We start from the raw sequence: 18,067 nt of genomic DNA, 5'->3' as shown, positions 1-18,067 counted from the left end.
CACCTAACTTGCTACACAAACCATGTGAAGAGGGACTAGAGAGATCAGTGAGAAGAAATGTGCTTTTCTGGATTAAAATGTGAATTTAGACTGACTCTGGCTTCTCTGGATCCTTTGCTAAAATACAAAATTGTCTGGAATGTCGGAAGTTTTCTTCCAAGCTTGGATACGGAGATTGTGTGGATGCTAGATCCACAGTGCAGACACGTATTTCCTCCTGACATGCAGCTCTGTAATACCCACTCTAATGCTCTAGTGAGCTGCAGAAAAGAAAACAGAAAAAAAGGAAAACTTTACCTGCATAGTTGCCATTGCCTTCTGGCTGGTTTGTCTCAAATTTTATCCTCTTCCAGGCCTCCTTTTTTTTCTGGAGTTAATTTTTCTAAAATACATATTTTACTTCCCTGTTCCCATCTCATTGCATTAAGTCCAAGCTCTTAAAAGGGGTTTACAAAGTCCTTTGGGATCTGGCTTCTTCCTGTCTCTTTAACCTTATCTCTTTCAGCTTCCCTCCTCACCCCAGTCTTCAGCAACACCGAAAACAATATTGGGCCACCCTGCCTTTGTGCAGGAGTTACCCCCATTTTAAGTCTGGTGAGTTCCTGTTCTTGCCTCAAAAAGCAACTGAATGGCATTATTTGCAGCAATGTCAATGGACCTGGAGATCGTCATTTTAAGCAAAGTAAGAAAGAGAAAGAAAAATACCATATGATAGAAGTTATATGTGGAATCTAAAAAAAAAAAAAAAAAAAAAAAAAAGATAGAAATGGACTTATTTCCAAAACAGAAACAAACTCACAGACATGAAAAACAAACTTATGGACACCAGCGGGAGAAGGAGGTGGGAAGGGATAAATTGGGAGTCCGAGATTTGCAGGTACTAACTACTGTATATAAAATAGATACACAACAAGTTTATACTGTATAGTTCAGGGAACTATATTCAATATCTTTTAGTAACCTATAATGAAAAAGAATATGAAAATGAATATGTGTTTGTATATGTATGACTGAAACATGCTGTACACCAGAAATTTATACAACATTGTAAACTGACTGTCCTTCAACTAAAACAAAATATTTAACAAAACAGCTGAAGTGCTCATTTCGGTGGCACATAGACTAAAATTAGGATCACACAGAGACTATTAGCATGGCCCCAAAACAAAAATGGTGTGCAAATTTGTGGGGCGTTCCATGTTTTTATAGTGTATGATTCCCCTTATATGAGGTGCGTGAAGCAGTCAAGTTCATAGAGACAGAAAGCAGAATGGTGGTTAGGCACAGGAGGTGGCGGGGGTGGGTGGTTCATGTTTAATAGGTGGAGTATCAGTTTTACAAGATGTTGAGTTCAGTGCAGGGATGGTGGTGATGGTAGCACCACAATGTGAATGTACTTAGTGCCACTAAACTGTACACTTAAAATGGAATAAGATGGCAAATTTTATCTTATGTGTGTTTTTGCCACGGTTTTAAAAAACAGCTAATGTTCCAGGCTCCTTTTCTCTGTACACATCCCATTCCCAGGGGGAGTTGGGCACGTCCATTATTTGATCAGTAGACTGAAATAGTTGCACCCTAAGTAATAATAACCTTGAACAATATTGTGCAACAATGCACAATAACCTTGAACTCACTGCTGCTTAATACTCATCAAAAACTTGGTTGGACAACACAATTGCGAAGGATCGCCCAAGTGAAATATAGTCCATGTGTTTCTACAGATACAAAAAAAAAATCCATCCTTGGAATAAACCACACAGCAGATAGCCACACATCTGGACTGTATGGTTCGTTCTCTTGTAAAACTGCTTTTATTGAATGTGATTTGTCATTATGTCATCATTGGCCCATGCTAGGAGCCACTGTAGGAAATAGTCAGCCCATGAAATCCATTTACTGTATAGATGTGTTGAGGTTGGTGTGCTGTTCTTTTATTAACTATGAGGAAAGCCTTTTTAGTTTTGGCACTGGAAATAGGTTTATTTATATTTGTAGGTAATATGAATAGTGTAATTGATTATCTTCTCATTTTTGTCTCCTTTCCAGAAAGCCTAGAGGCCAACTAGTAGGTGGTTCTAGCATTCTCTAAACCTTAACTATACTATTCTGTATGTCTACTTGCTGTTGACTTCAAATTATCCATCCAAACTTATTTTTCTCTCTGAATTCAGTTCGTTTCTCATGTTGCCTTTTATCTCATGTTGCTGTGAACCACTTTAAATCCATTCTTAAATAAATGAGGGGTAAATGAACAATTAAGTAATAAATTCAGCCTCTCCTCTAAGTTCCTAATGGATATTGCATATACTTCTATTATTTTTATCACCATTTATTTGTATTTCATTCCTGCCATTCACAGTGGCCAATACACTCTATTAATGCATGGTTTATATCTTACTAATATTATTGTTTGCCTCAACACAATTAGAATGCCTAGCTAATATTATGTCTATAAGTATGTCCATTAGATTGAACTGGTAACTAAAAGGAAATGAAAAATACAGTAACTTTGGAAAACAGAATATAACTTATTAATCTTTTCAACACATGGCATGTCCATGTTTTGCAAGTCAATCATAATTCTGAGGAGTGCTAAAAGTAAAAAGCTGAAAATCCAGATCAACAGCTGAAAGAATTCCCAGTCTTGAATGAAATCTTGTTTATTCTATTTCTTGTGGCTGTTAACATTTAACCAAGTATTCAACTCAATTCCTTTTCTTTAGTGTGTGTGTGTGTGTGTGTGTGTGTGTGTTTGTGTGTGTGTGTGTGGTATAGCAGACTACAGGTATAGTAAGACATCATGGGATAGACCTCTCTCTCTATATGTGTGTATATACATATATAAAACTAATGACAGTATATATTCATTATATGTGTAGATACATATATGCATATGTATTATATATACATAATACAAATATAATGAATATATGATTTTGTTACATATAAATATATAGGCATAGATATTAGTTTTACATATACATATAATATAAAGCCATAGGTTTTATGTACATGTATCACATATGTCTATATATATGCAAACATGCATAGGTGTATATAAAAACATATGATGGGTATGTGTGTGTGTGTGTGTGTGTGTGTGTATATATATATATATTCACAGTTATTTATATAAACTCATAGATATATTTATTGCCAAACAGGTCTTACTTAGTTCTATTAACTGAAATCAAATTCTTTACTGTTTGCACGACACAATTTTCTTTGGTTTTCTGACTTTTTTTAGCCTAATTTGCTTCTAATACTGCTCCTTTCTTGGCCTCCATAGTAAACTTGTTCCTGTGATCACTTTTCTACTCACTCCACAGTCTACCTCTGATCAATTGTATTCCTATTTATAGCTTTATCTACAAAATTCTAGCCTACTTTTCATAAGACTAGGCACATATCCAACTCCCCCTTGGACATGTCTACACAATTAGCATGATTTCTCCAAATGAACCCATCACTGTCCACCGCTGGCATTCCCACAGAATTGCTCCTCTTAAACCCGTTATCTTCATGACTGGCATCTCATTTCCTCTCACCCAAGCCTGACCCCTGGAAGTGACCTGTCTCATTCTCCTTTCTTACCGTTCTTCCCCATGATCAGCCTATCGCCCCCTCCTCCTCAGCTCACCTCCTAAAGATTTCTCAAATTCTCTCCCCCAAATCATTCTACCAACCTCATCTGCAGGACTTTAGGTGAGAATCAGGATTATTTCAATAATCTCCTAAAATTCATCCTTCTTATTTCGACTGTTGACATTTAAGAGGCAAATATTACCCTGTATCTTATCTGCTTAAAACTTTTCTTCACTCTGGACTGCTCACACTGCTCACGGATCCATGTTTTCCTGTTGGCATGCACATGAGCAGTCAACCTCCAGCAATGCGGTAGCCACTTGCGTTTCTTTGCACACACTACAATGTTTCAAGTCTTCAAGACTTTGCTAGCACCATTCTCTTTACTGAGGGACCCCCTCTTCCATTCTTCAACCTTCCAGGTAATAGAAGGAATACAGGCTTTAAGCTCAGACAGATCCAGGTTTAAGTTTCAGCTCCACCACTTGGTGTTCCTGAAACTTGAATGATAGAGAACAAGTCAGAACATTACTGATCCTTCTTTGCATGAGAATCATTACCAAGCCAACCTGTTTAATCAATTAGTAAAAAAAAAAAATTCTTGCTTTAGCAGGAATTTTAAACTCCACTAAATATCTGTTTATGGTTTTGAATCTTCATTTACTAATCTTTTATAGACAGTAACATAGATTTATATTCTGAGTGAATTGAAAGAATTATATAGTTTGTTACCATCAGCAATTCCAGAAAATTCAAAATAAATTATAAAAGACTAGACTCTTCTTTCACATTTTTGATAAATGTGATCAAAATAATTGAATAGTCTATCTCAGGTATTAACTAAGCAAATATTTTTGCCCTACATCACACAAGTTAAAATGTTGGCTCTATGTGTGTGAGTGTGTGTGTGTGTGTGGGGGGGGGTGTTTAGCTGAGTCCAGTGGTGGATTTCCAAATTTATATCTTGCTTGTAAATGTTTTCATTAGGGAATAGAAAAAATAGTTTTATTCTTATTGGCAGGTGTATTCCACATATGTGTTTATTTTAGAATTTGCAAACTGTGATCGTGTCCTTGGAATCTGAAAATCGCAAGCATATGTTTTGAAGGAATTCTGGCACTAGAATCATCACTTCTGGTGAGATTTAGTAAGTAGAAAAATGGTGTAGATATCACTATGGCAATAAAGGAATTGCTAGCACAGACGATGCTACAGAGATATGAAGGACAAGAAGAAGCAGTATAGCGCAGTCCAAGAGTTGCTCACTGCCTGCCTTTTGCAAGAGCCCAGACTCAGAATTCTCTTTGTCCATTTCAGCTGGAAAACTTGAACTTCATGAAGAGTTAACAGTTCTCTTGAAATCTCCTTTTGAAATTCTAGCCTCCTCTCATAACCAAGAAGAAAATGAGGTAGACCCAGAAGGCTCCTCATGGGTTAGAAACAACGTTTGATAACACAAAGGTCATAGTCAATTAAAGTTTGGTGTTAATTCAGCTCTTCCTTTGGTTATAAACCATTGAATAAGGTAAAATAAATTTATTTGGAATTAACTTCTCTATAATAGTGGAATTATAAATTATTTTATTTATGCTTAACTGCATTTAAAATATTTCTTCAATAACTATATGAAAAAGAAAAACTTCTTTTAAATGTATCTTTAGAGATGAATAAAGTGGATCCTTGAACAACACATGTTTGAACTACACAGGTTCCCTGATATGTGAATTTTTTTCACATTTTGTAGTACCACACAATCTGGTTGGTTGAATCCAGAGATGTGGAACTGCACATAAGGAGGTCCAACTGTAAATTATAATCAGATTTCCAACTGTGCAGAGAGTGGATGCCCCTGACAGCCTTGTTGTTCAGAGGTCAACTGTATAGCAAAAGTCTCTACATGAATTAAAAATATTTTCTGTTAATTTTGACTATATTGCTAGCGATTTTTACTTATTTATTTTTAAATATTTATTTATTTGGGGGGTAGATTTATTTTATTTGTTTATTTATTTAGTATTGAGGTATAACTGACTTATAACACTGTGTTAGCTCCAAATGCATAACAAAGTGATTCAATATTTCTATACATTGCAAAGATCACCACAATAAGCATGGTTATCATGTTACCATTCAAAGTTATTACAATGTTATTGACTATATTCCCCACACTGTACATTATGTCCCCATGACTCACTTATTTATAATTGGAAGTTTGTACCTCTTAATCTCCCTCACCTATTTCACTCACCCCTCACCCGCCTCCTCCCCGTCTCAACTGTTTGTTCTCTGTATCTATGAGTCTGTTTCTGTTTTATGTTTGTTCATTTTTTGTCTTTTAGATTCCACATATAAGTGAAATCATACAATATTGGTCTTTTTCTGCCTGACTTATTTCACTTAGCACAATATCCTCTAGGTCCATCCATGTTGTTGGGACTGGCAATATTTCATTCTTTTTTATGGCTGAATATATATATATATATATATATATATATATATATATATATATATATATATGTATATACACATACATACATACGTATATACACATACATACATACCACATCTTCTTTATCCATTCATCTATTGATGCACACTTAGGTTGCTTCCATATCTTGGCTATTGTAAATAATGCTGTAGTGAACACAGAGGTTTATATATCTTTCCAATCAGTGTTTTTATTTTCTTTGGACATATATCCAGAAGTGGAATTGCTGGATCGTTTGGTAGTTTTATTTTTAATTTTTTGAGTCCCTCCATACTGTTTGCCATTGTGGCTGCACCAATTCACATTTCCAACAACAGTGCAACAGGGTTCTCTTTTTTTCCCACATCCTCTCCAACACTTGTTATTTGTTATCTTTCTGATAGTAGCCATTCTGACATGTCTGAGGTGTTATTATGGGTTTGATTTGCATTTCCCTGATGATCAGTGATGCTGAGGCTGGTGCTTTTAAAGGAACTTTTCAACACCTTAGAGATATATGAAGAAAAAAGTATATGCAATTTTGCATTTCAAAAAAGGAACATGTTAAACTTAGTACAGTATATTATATCTAAAGTTGGGGCAATTACTCCATTTTTGCTTGTAAACAATTTTTATCAAATTTCACAGAAGTTATTTTACATAGATCATAAAATGGTATCTTCTAAGGCACGAGACTAAGTTTACTTTGACTTTGAGTTTCAAAGATTTAGAGGTACTCAGTAATTTTTGTTTTGGGAAAGTGAGGTGTTTTGGAAGGTACAGAAATCAAAATATTAAATATAAATTCCTTGTGTGACCTCTCACACCTTATCTTCCATATTCTAGTGGCTCCTTTATAGAAAAAGGAGGAGGGAGGAAATAAGCAAGAGAGAGACAGAGGAAGAAGGAGAGGAGGAGAAGTGAGGAGGGGAGAAGGAGGGAAAAAAGATGGGAGGAGAGAGAGACTGGACTAAAGAAAAAAAATTGTAGTAGCCCTGGGGCACCTCCAAATACAAAATATCTCTTCTGTATTCAGCCTTTCAGGGTCTTGTTTGTTTGTTTTGCTTTGCTTTGCTGACCTCCCCTGGCCACGTGAAAATAGACTTTCAAATTCCACCTTCTCCAGCCTCATTTCCCCAGAACTTCTGGGCTGCAGCTCTGCCTCTTTGTCCTCAAGCGCTTCCTCCGAGAAAACACTCCAGAGACTCTCAGAGCCAGGCATTAACTAGCAGCACAGCTGGAACCTGACACTGTGGTTTTACTTCCTCTTAAGAGGGCAGGTAAATTACCCTTTTTGATGCTTAGTGTTTTGCTGGCTTCTTAGGATTCAAATGCCTCTAGTAGTCCTTTGGCCCCAGGTTATCAAAACCCAGCCTTGGATTTGCAGTTGGGTTTTTCTTTCTTTCACATTAAAAAGTAGAAAAATGCAAAATGTGATGTAAAAACACTGTCAGTCAACATTGCAAATGTTATTTTGTGTCATTTTAAGCTCAGATTGTATAGAGACAGACACACACAGATGCATACGCATGCACACATACATACACCGAATGTTCACTTTCATACAAAATAATATAAATGATGATCCCCTTTGCTGCTTTCCTTAAGCCCATTACCCACTCTTCCTTTCCCCAAACGAATGCCAAGACATTGATTAGATTCCTCAAGTCAATCTACATTCTAATGTTTTTACAAATATCTGTGTGTATCTCCAACAGTATATTGTATTGCTTCGTGTGTTTTTAAATTTTCTATATAAATGTCATCATATAATTCAGCATGTTGCCTAATGGTATACATTTTTGTGACTCCTTTGATACATATAGATTAAGTTACCGCTGCTGGTCAAGATATGAATATATCACAATTTATTTACCTATTTTCCTACTGACATTTATGTTGTCATTGGTTCTCTTCTACAAACAATGTTGCAAAGAATCTTCTGGTACATATGATTAAGAGTATGTTTACTTGCTGGGTCATAGGCAATGCATATGCTCGACTTTAATATATAGGTTCGAGATACTTTCTAAAGTGGTTGTACCAATGTATATCCCACAGGCAAAGTTTGCCTGTTTCCATTGTTTCATACCCTTATCAGTGCTTGACTTTGTCAGGGTTAACTTTTCTTTTTGCTAATGTGGTGTCTATGGAATGATACTGCGCTATAGTTTAACTTTCAGTTCTTCAACTGTCATTAATTAGATCCAGAATCTTTCATTTCTTTGTTGCTCACTCAGATTTTTCTCTCTTAAATTACAGAGCACTGTTTATGATCCTTACTCACATTTCTCTTTCTTTGGGGTGCTTTCTTTCTTTCTTCCTTCCTCTCTCTCCCCACCCTCCCTCCCTTCTTTCTCTTTCTCCTTTTCCATCCTTCCCTCCTGCCGTTTATCCCTCCATCCCTTCTTCCCCCTACCCCTTTCTTTCTTTCTAATTGTTAGGGATTTATCATACTAGCCTTTATAAAATCTCCTCTCAGTCTATAACCTGTTTTTAATTTTGCTTGTCATACAGGAGTTCAAATTTCGATATGAGCAAATATAATATTTACTTACTTATGAGTCATACTCTTGTGTATTTCTTAAGAAACCTTTTGTTATCCCAAGTTTCCTAAGATGTTCTTCCAAATATCTTTCTAATATATTCTTTTAGATTTTTTCCACGTTTGAAATTTAGTCCACCTGGAATTTATTTTCTTTTACAATTTTATGTAAGGATCAAATTTACTTCTTGCTGTGTAGAAAGCCAGTTGTTCCAGCATTATTTATTGAATAGTCCATTTTTTCCCCACAGAGTTGTGTTTCTACTTCTGTGGTATACAAGTTCTTATATATGTTTGAGTGTGTTCCTCGACTCTTAACTTTTTTACATACTCTTACGTATCCCAGCATCGAACTCACATTGTTTTAAATATTTATTTATAATAAGGCTTAACATCTGTATGATAGAGCTCCTGTTTTTCTTCTTCCTTATTTAGACTTGTCTTGGTTACCTTGGCTGTTTACTAGTTAATATGAACCATAGAATCTGTTGGTTCAGTTTCAGTAAAAACCACATTGAAGTCTAATTTAAATTGTATTGAATATTTGTAATAATGTTGGGCACTTCTCCTGTGAAAATAGTTTGTCTCTCTCTGTTTATTCAGATCTATTTTATTTCCATCAATAACATTTTGCCATTGTTTCAGTACAGGTCTTGGGCCTCTTTTGCATTTATTTCAAGGGATCATACAAGTTTTATTGCATTTTTCTATTGGTTATTGCTGTTATACAAGAACATTTTGGGTTCTGTTGATCTATGGAGATTTTGTTTTATTAGCTTATAGATTATATTAGATGTTCTATGATAGAAAATTACAGTGTTAGCAAGTAATAACAGCTTTGCTTCTTCCTGTCCAAATCTGATACATGCTATTTCTTTATCATCTCTTCGTCTTTGGTTTGAACCCTGTTTTAATGGTGAAGAGCAGCCATTTTGTAGCCCTGCTCTTTTTGTTTCTGACTTTAATGGAGATGGTGCCAATATTTGGCCATAACTGGGAAGTCAGGTGAAGATTTTTTGTTAGATACCTTTCATCTAGTTAAAGAAGTACTTCTGTTACTAATTTGATAGTAAATTAGTAATATTTTACAAAATCCATGTTGGATTATGTTAATTGCTTTGTTTGTGTCTTTCAAGAAGGTTTTATGATTTTTCTCCAGTTTCTTCTTAAGAACATTTTCAAAGCTACAGAAGAGATGAAAGAATCTGTAGCATCTGCTATCAGTGCCTGTCTGTTTCTCTTCACTGGGCTGGAGCAGCTGTCCTCAACCTCCCCAGTTCTTACAGATCAAGTCCTCACCCAGAAGGCTGGGGACAGTTTTCTACTGCTCAGGAGACTGCTCTTAACTCCTCAATGTGAAGTGAAACTGAATCAAATGGTAGTAGTTTTCTTTCCTTTCTAAAGTGGTTATAATACCTCTAATTGCTAGGGTTTTGAAAGGATCAAACCAGACAATGCATATAAAGTTGGTACCATGACCATGAAGTAGAAGTTCAACAAGTAGCAGCCATTTTCGCTGTTACTGTGTTAATGTCCTGCAGGAGCTGCCGCCCCAGAGCTGGCTGCCCCATCCTCCAGGTCACCTCACCACTAGCTACTGGTTTGGAAAGTAAGTGTGAAGCTTAAACTTTAAAATGTACATGGTAAAATCGCTTATTCACAAACAAGAAAATTATAAGAAATAAACAACAAATACAATTCAACTAGGAATGTTTTCCAATGATAGAAGACAAGCATTATTAATGACCCTTTATATACTATCAGGCAAAGGGGATGTTTCATATAAATGAATTTTCCATATACCAAACTCCTACTGCTCAAATAACCATTTTGATGGGTATATTTCTAAAATATATTGCAGTTTTCCTTCTTCCTAATCAGTATATACCGTATCTAAATCCCTTTTATTTGAATTATACCAGTCATTAGATTAGCCATTGTCCTAGATTTGCAGGACTATAGAGGGTTTGGGGGATATTTGCATTCACAAGATAATTTCTTGTTTTTTAAGACAATCTGTTAAAACTGTATTGCAGTGGGTTGGGGGAGGGTATAGCTCAGTGGTAAAGCACATGCTTAGCATGCATGAAGTCCTGGGTTCAATTTCCAGTACTTCCATTAAAATAAAGAAACCTAATTACCCACCCCCCAAAAAATCCTAAAAAAAAAGCTGTACTGGGGAGTAGGATGAGAACAGAAGCAAAATGAAGTGGATTTTTCTCATGTGTTGGAAAAATATCCAGTAGAGATAGCAGAATCCCACGGCTTAAGATTAGGTATAATTAAACCCAACAAGTGCTCCATCTTGAACATTGGACAATTTCTGGACTTTTCCAGTTTTTCTTTCTTCAGGGTGCAACAATTGGCTCCCAGTCCCAGAGATTTGGTGTCAGTAGCTGCATCTGTAACAGGTAACCTAGGTGACGGATACAGGTGGTCTGCAGAGCACGCACACCAAGCAGCACTCTCCCTGCTTTCTGGGAGAGTCACTGAAATGATCCAAAGCTAGTGTCCCTCCTATGATGCCACATCCAGGAAGGGCCTTATATACACGAGGTATGGCAAAACCAGGGGAGAAAGTGAAGCACCATGAGAGGAACAATAAATAGGGACTGGTAAGATACCTGGCAACTGATTGGATGACGTTGGGTATATTAACTTCACAGATGGCTCATAACATCTTCATCTGTAAAATAAAAGAATTAAAGAAACTCTTAGAGAGTCTTTAAAACCCCTTTCATTAAAATCTTGTTAAAGATTCTTCTCTAAAAAGGCTACCAATGAAGTAAGCATTTACACGTCTTGTAACCAGTAGAAATAAGTAGTAATAATGATCAAATGATATTGTTTATTTTTCACACAGTATCCAGAAATTTTTTGTAGCATGGAAATTAGATCATGTTTCTGATTAACCATACAATGACATCCTATTGCACTAAAAATCAGTCTAAATGCCTCGTCATGGTCTGCAAGCCACCTGCCTATGTCCCAAACTCACCTTGCTCCGCCCTTGCTGGCCTTCACTTACTACCCTTACCGTCAGCTGCAAAGGACCGTCCCTTCATGTCCCACGTTAAGACAGTGGAATTTGCTGAGCTCTTAGAGCACCATACTCTCAGACCTCCCCGTGGCTCTGCTTCATGCCACTCAGGTCCCATCTCAGATGTCAGCTTGTCAGAGAGGGCCTTCCCCACCCGGCTGAGCACAGTAATGCCACCCAGCCCACGGCACTCTACTGCATTTGCAAGCTTCCCTTTGTCACAATTTGATGCTGTGCAATTACTCATTTACTTCTGTCCCATCTGATTCCCTCGTGTAGAGATAAACTCCATGAGAACAGGAGCTTCATCTACTTGGCCCGAAAGACACGCTCAGTGAAAGGGAAAAAAAAGCACCAAACACTTAGGATTTTGTTTGAAGTGTGGCACTTTCCAGGTCTCCATTCCATCAAATCTTAAAAAATTAGTTCTTGATTTCTCAAACTTCTTTTGCACAAAAATAATAATAATTTCAAGGTGGATACAACCAGTTATCTGAAATCTGGCTGCCAGGTATTTCAGTGCATAAACTTGACCAATGACCAAAATGCAAAGGTAATGTAGCAGCTAACTGCCGTAACTGAAGACATGAGCATGTATTCCTTCAGATTTTCTTTCAGTGATCAACATTGCCTCATAGTATGTTTTAATAGAACTGTTTCTTCTCCTGAGGAGAAATACTAAGTCTTAAAAATATCAGTTGTACTCATTTTAATTGAATTTCCTCAAGTCTAAAGGGAAAGGTACCCTTCTAGTGATGAAGCCTGGGTGCCAAGTCTAACACTGGCTCCTGCAGCTAGACCTCTTCAACCTGCCACTGGAGGTATGTTTCTCTTTCATCCTTACTCTCTTCCTTGCCACCAATTTCTTTGCTGTCCCTGAACTTGAAAAACTTTCACTTGACTCTGCTGCCCCCTCTAGATATCATGTATTTCTCTCTTTTATTTCTTTGTCAAAGTGCTGTGAGGAGTGGTCTGCTTTTATGACCTATAGTTACTTTTTAAGTCCTTGCAATCTGGCTTTGACCTCCATGCCCTTATGAGACCACACTCTCATAGGATTGCCATGATTGATCCTCTTCCGGCAAACTCATTATTTTTCTCACTCCTGCTTCTCCCCAAAACTCTGTAGCATTCAACATTATTGAACTACAAAATTATATGTATATAATTGTCATTTTTTAAATTCTTATTTTTTTTGAAGTGTAGTCAATTTACAATGTTAGTATCAGGTGTACAGTAAAGCGATTCAGTTATATGTGTATTTTATATATATATATATAAAGAAACTTCAATATATACAGATAGATACATATCTGTATCTATATCTATATATATCTATCTATATAGAGATGTATATCTATATCTCTGTATCTATGTATCTATATCTATCTATATATATCAGTGCTTGTGGGCCAGATCGATTAAACTGGAAACAAGGTCTGTGCATTTGTGTGTATGTATATACATACACATATGTAAATACTGGATTATTTTAGTATGCAGCCGGGATGGAGAAATACTTGATTAGAGAGAGTCCTGTGCTGAAACCAATTCATAAACTCAAGAGAGTCAAAGATGAGTGTCACTTCCCAACTCAATATTCAGTGGTATCACATTGGTCACTTAAAATTAGTCATGCTGTGACTGTTTACCACCTGGAAATTGGCAAACACTACAAATCAGAGCTTTTTTTTTTTCTTGAAAGAAGTGATTGTAAAACATTTACCAGCAGACTACTGATAGAAAATGGAGGAAAGACTAATGGAGAGAAACCAGTTGGATCTGATGTTAAACTTCAGACCAGAGATAGACTTGTGAAATATTTAAGTTGCAGAAACACAGAATTTGGTGATTGATGGAATATTGGATTAACGAAATGGAAGAAGTTAAAAATTACTCTCAAGCTTCTGACTTGGGTAACTTGGTCTGTGGTGTGATCCTCACTACAATAGCAAACACATGAAAGAAGTCCTTTTAGCTGGAAATAGAGGGACTAGAAAGATAAGTTTTAACATATTGAATCCAAGGTGCCAGTGGGATGCCCTCCTGGAAATGCCCACTAGCCAGTTAGATACATAGATTTTAAGTTCAGGAGAGAGAGGTTGGGGTGGAGGTAAAGGTGTAAGCCTCATCCTCTTACAAATTATGCTTGAAGCCATGGCAGTAGAAGAGATCACCTAGGGAGCATGCAGAGAAAGAGAAGAAGGTGGTCTAAAAACCTTGGAGAAACCAATGATAAGGGCCAATCATAGGAATAAGAGCCAATAGAGAAGATTGAGGGGAATGGGCAGAAAGAGAGGAGGGAAGGCAGAACGGAGCAGTGTCGCAGAAACCAGGGAAAGAGAGAAACCCAAGAAGGAAGTAGGAGCTTTCTAAATGCCGCTGGGATACAAAGTAAGATAAGGACTAGAAGCCAGACTGCGGTGGGTTAGGAGTTGAAGGAATGATAAATTCTTTCAAGTTTAACTATATGGAAATAATAAACTTTAAAGAGTTTTTATTGTTCTTTTTTGTTATTGGTTTAAAGTTGGAGAGATGAGCGCTTTTAAAACTTGTCGAACTGTGTCATTAGAGGAAAAAACACTGAAGAAAGAGGAGGGTGAAGATGCAAAGGAGACAGGAAGTGGTAGGATTCAGAGCAGGAAAAGGACTAGCTTTAGGCTAGATGGAGCACTTCTTTCTCTACTAACTGGAGAGGAGAATGAAAGGATCCAGTACAGCTGCTGAAAAACTGTGGATGCTTTGGGAAAAGAGGTTGAAGAAATGTGACAGCCTCTATTTGCTTTGTGAAATAGAAGGCAAACGCATTGTATGAAAAGGATCTGAGAGGCTGTCGGTTACTGTTGGGAGGAGATTTAAGAATTTCTAAACTAAGGATCACAGGAGAGAAAAATACTGCCAGCAAGCAATGAAGACCCCGGGCAGGTGGGACATGGTGTGATTACGTGGTTTCCAATCTGTCTGCTTGTGTGATATTCTGTAGCAATCAAGGGTTATATTTAAATGGCCTTCTTCTTCTTGTTATTTTAATCATACTTTTATGCTGTGTAATTTACCATTATAGTGACATATTTTTTTAAAAATTCACTTTTTTTGGAGTTTTAGATTGTTCCCAGTTTGAGGCTATTTTAAATAATGCTGCTATGAATAACTTTATTAGTAAGTTTTAAAAAACTTAAGTGTTTATTTTGATTGGATCAAAGAGATATTAATACCTGTTTTTTAAAATTTATGTAGTTCCTAATCATTATTCCTAACAAATATTTCTCTGCTCTTTTATCAACATTAGAAAATCTCCTTTAAAATATAATAATCGAGTATGTGAGTCATCATAGTATATGATTTTATGTATCTTTCTTTGACTACCACTGTGGTTGAATATTTTGCCCTACATTTGCTGAACTACTGGAATAAATCTTCCTGAAATATTTTTCTTCCTTAGATCATTTTCTTCTTTTCTTAGCAGAAGTTCCTTCAGGATCCTCTTTGAGAAAATCTAAAGGTACCCAAAAGTCTAAGTATTACTCAAACCTCCGTCCTTAGAGGCTCATCTGCATTTTTCATTTTAGGAAGTGATCAAGACACCATGCTTCAATGATTACTTTCATAGCTGCCAAATTACAATTCTATATAATTAGCCGACCCATTACCTAAATTTGAACCTTACATTTTGATTCAGGGTGCCAGCCCCTCAGCTTGAATGCATTCTGGTGAGAGAAGACCGTTTTAGAGACTCATCGTTAGGAGCAGATAAGACTAAGAGTAGCTCAAGACATGAGGAAAGAGGGCATGAGGTGGTAAACTGGGGGGGTTGAGGAGGTGCTGAGGGGAAAGGCAATGCCAAAAATGGGAGCAAAAGGTAAGACAGATATTAAGTTAATTTAATAGTAGATTGTGGATAGATGTATTAACTAATAGCATTATTGTGTTTACAATTCTATATCTACTCCTGTCTAATTTTTTTAAAATTAGTCATACTTATTTTTTCACCTTTGGATACTTACTTCATTCTTCTGTTACTGAAAAATCTTAGAGATTATCCACTGCGGCTCTGTTATTGCATTTGCAGTTGACTTTATTACTCTAGATGTGAGGCTTTCAGTTTTCTTCTTAGAAAGAATTTAAGGAGGATAATTGCAAGATATCTGAGAATTAACAGTAATTTTGAGTGGCCGTATGTCCCCTGACTGCATCCTTACCTAGCTTAGACTTCACTCACATGTTCCACAATGTCTGTTCTACACTCACATCAGCACATCATGGACAGAATTAGCTGTAGCACCTCCTTTGTGATTTGACTAAAGCTTACTCATTAAATGGAAATGTTCCCTGAGTGACGTCAACAAACAATGTCTATAAAATGTAATAAATATAAAATTCTTTGTAACCTGGGAAATTATGTTGTGCCATGAAGCAATGCAGACAAGTAATGATTCCAAGGACAATGAATCCAGAAAGGCAAGTGTTGGAGAGCACAGACAATACCTGTGAAAAGTGATCTCAGATCTTAGATCAACTTGAGTCATTTAAATAGCAAAATCTCTACAGTGAAGAAGGACAGCAAATCACTGTGGCTTTATAAAAATAGACATTGAGATGACCCAGTTTTCTTTGCCCTAATTCCAAATTCACAAACATGGCTAGAAACTATGATGTGGGTTGTGGCATCCACTCCAGCCCACGGAGGGACGTTCATCATCTGCAGGTAACTTTGGCTCCACTTGTAAATTAATGGCAGACTTCTTTTAGGGACATTTTTCTGGATGAAAGAACATTATTGTATAATTTACTCTAAAGTTATATTTTTAGCTAAGTTTGAATTTATGGATTTGGCACATTAATTTATCAATCAACATACAATACAAAGCATTAGCAATAAAGTAGTCTATTAAAAATGTTGCTTCAGAACAGCTAAAAATTATTGCTTCAGAATTAATGTTCCAAAAGACTAATATCCACACTTATGGAAACTATACCTTTAATAAATAATATTGTACCTTGTAACTTAAGACATAACTTAAAATATAAAAAATAAAAACTCACTAATATTGCACAGTATTTTTAAACACTCTGCAATTTATAATGTGCAGGGTCATAAAAGAGAAAAAGATTAATTTTTAATCTGGGAAAAAAGATTGAATCTGTTACTGAAAATAAAGTGATATATCAATCCTTGCTGAATATAGTTATGATGTTTTCTTGTGTTTCTATTCTCCTTTGTATAGTAGAATCCATTTTTAAGGAAGTCAGAAAAGATAAATAATATTTTCTAAAATTATGACATACTTAATGTGTCTTTTTCAGTTTTAGTTATCTTTTAATATAAAGATATTTTATGGAAAAATGACTTTGGATAAAAGATTCTAAATAAATAGGGATACTTTTGCCCTTTTATGAATGTGACTAAACAAATACCAAAGAAATAATGACAGATACATTACTCATGTCTTTTCCTTAGACATAGGTTGTCGAAAATCTGTTTTGGACTTTAACTATCAGATATGAGACTACATTGTCAATTAAACACATTCCTAGCCAACACTGAAATTTAAATGAATACTTTTCTAAGTGCAAATTAGCTAATTTGATGGTATCAAATTCACCTCCAATTTTTTACCTCCTCTTTTATTTTAATCCCCACCCTCCCCCATGTTGGTGGAAAGTTTTCTCAAATATAAATCTTTTCTCCACTGAGCACCAAATCATGTTTCTATACTTTTATTAATAAATGGGGTATGGTAGGGCAGCAGTGACCTCCAGTTTCTTACCAGTTGTGATTGCATCATTGTCATTATTGAAGCACCAACCAGTACTCCAAGCCTGTGGGCATGGCCCTTGCCAGCCACACTTACCCTAACATCCAGCTCTTTCCCTGGAGTGTAACTGTGGTCATGCCTTGTGTCACAGGCCTTGTGTCACTCTTAGGAACTGTGCCAGAAATGCCTGCTCTGTTTTGGGAAATTTGTTTTGAATTCCAAAATGGCCTCAATTTTCATTTGGATTCTTTAATCCTGAAACTAATAATCTTTTTTTAAAAAAAGACTCAAAAGCCAAGGTTGTGTTCATTTTGCAGCTGTCATTGTCTGTAGTATTTTCAGGAGACATTGCTACAGCCTCATTCACCTCAACATTTGGTTAGTCTACCATACAAATTTCTTTTTTTTAAAACTGAAGTATAGTCAATTTACAATGTTGTGTTAATTTCTGGTGTACAGCATAGTGATTTGTTTATACATATGTACATTCCTTTTCATATTCTTTTTCTTTATAGGCCATTTGAGGGTATTGAATATAGTTCCCTGTGCTATACAGTAGGACCTTGTTGTTTATCTACTTTATATATAGTAGTTGGTATCTGCAAATCCCAAGCTCCCAGTTTATCCCGCCCTACCCCCTCAAATCTCTTGAGTCTGTTTATTTCTTCCCC

At 36.1% G+C, this 18,067-nt stretch overlaps 1 non-coding gene across 1 annotated transcript; it reads left to right on the top strand.

Moving 5' to 3' along the window:
• The first annotated feature begins 1,098 nt into the window (after positions 1–1,098).
• Positions 1,099–1,205, top strand: LOC116152439 (U6 spliceosomal RNA). The gene has a single exon (XR_004136070.2). It is a non-coding gene; the product is annotated as a U6 spliceosomal RNA (small nuclear RNA).
• The last annotated feature ends 16,862 nt before the right edge of the window (positions 1,206–18,067 follow it).

Source organism: Camelus dromedarius, chromosome 3, assembly GCF_036321535.1.
Source record: "Camelus dromedarius isolate mCamDro1 chromosome 3, mCamDro1.pat, whole genome shotgun sequence".
Lineage (NCBI taxonomy): Eukaryota > Metazoa > Chordata > Mammalia > Artiodactyla > Camelidae > Camelus > Camelus dromedarius.
The sequence above is the reverse complement of the archived record's forward strand: the minus strand, read 5'-3'. Positions and strand labels throughout refer to the sequence as shown.